This window comes from Triticum aestivum, chromosome 7A (genome assembly GCF_018294505.1).
Source record: "Triticum aestivum cultivar Chinese Spring chromosome 7A, IWGSC CS RefSeq v2.1, whole genome shotgun sequence".
Lineage (NCBI taxonomy): Eukaryota > Viridiplantae > Streptophyta > Magnoliopsida > Poales > Poaceae > Triticum > Triticum aestivum.
In genome coordinates, this window is record NC_057812.1 from 682,718,692 (window position 1) to 682,720,086 (window position 1,395).

Sequence of the window (1,395 nt, forward strand, 5' to 3'; positions counted from 1 at the left end):
TGACAATCACATCGTTCGCGGTGCTGCCAGACAGATGCACCAGAACACCAACATGATGGCTGTCCACATGTCTCTTATGTCCCTCCGTCGCGTTGAGCGCGTCGTTCGCCATGCAAATCAGCTGCTCGTCGCGGTCAGGCGCCCACTCCAGATGCTGCCATTTGCGGAAGACGGAATGCCATACCTCCCGCGCAACGACACATCCAAGCAGCAAATGTGACATCGTCTCCGGCAGCTGGTCGCTTAAAGCCCACGGTGTCAAAGCGTATCTGCTGTCCAGCATCTATTACGGGCAGCTAGCCACACGAATAATCTGCAGCTCGTAGGCGCACGGGATCTCCAAACCTGACTCGCGTCCTGCGCTGTGGTGTTCACCACAAAGAACGCCACGGATCGGATGGCCGCTATTCAGCACCGTCACCAACAGATCTTTCTGAAGTTGTTACTGTTACCAAATATGAGGTGCCATATGATGGAACCATCAGATATTTCTCTGTAAAAAATGTGATGTAACCAGAAGGAGAGGCTGCAACTTTCCTCCTGCTCTCACTCTGGGATATATGGAAGGTGCGGTCCAGCCAGCGTTTCCTGCTCCTCAGCTGCTGCGGGGTGACAGTCATCTGCAGCCAGCGGCTCGAGCCTCACTCAGAACCCCCACTTATCACTGTTTCTGCCCCCAAATTTCTCCAACATTATACCCTGTGTCTTGGGCATCACGGTCTATGGGCACCTGGCCATCGATGACAAGGAATAATGTAGCATGCTGATGGAAGTGCACTGATCGATGCTTGGCCGATGCATCTGCCTTGTCTTTGTGAATTGGCATCCGAACAGTAGCTGCGCTTGAAAGGGGTAGAAGATTAGGCTGAGATCAGGCAACCTCTGATGAATCTGTCTTCCACAGCATAATCTGGGCTTAGATCAGTCTGAAATCACTGAACTGTGGTAAAAATAAATAATGAGAAAAACCAGATAAGGTACCAGACATTCGAACTGTACAGAAAAAAAGCAAGAAAAGGGCAACAAAGAAAGCTAGAAACTAGCAAGTATACCAAGCAAACTAAACCCACGGTTTTAGACTACTAACAAATGTGGTCTGCAGATGCACAACCATCTGATCACTGAGAGTTGCTACCATTTAATCCGAGGTTGCGTGTGAGACTGTGAGTGGAGCATTGTCTATTTGGTTCTGCAAAACAGAGTAACAGCCCAACATAGACTGCTTCTTGCCGCCTCACTGTAAAGCAGATAGCTAAAGAAGAACAGGTAATGATTCTCCAGATTAGTATATACACCCTCCGTCCCAAAATAAGTGTCGCTGAGTTAGTACAACTTTATACTAACTTTGTACTAAATCAGCGACACTTATTTTGGGACAGAGGAGTATATATTATT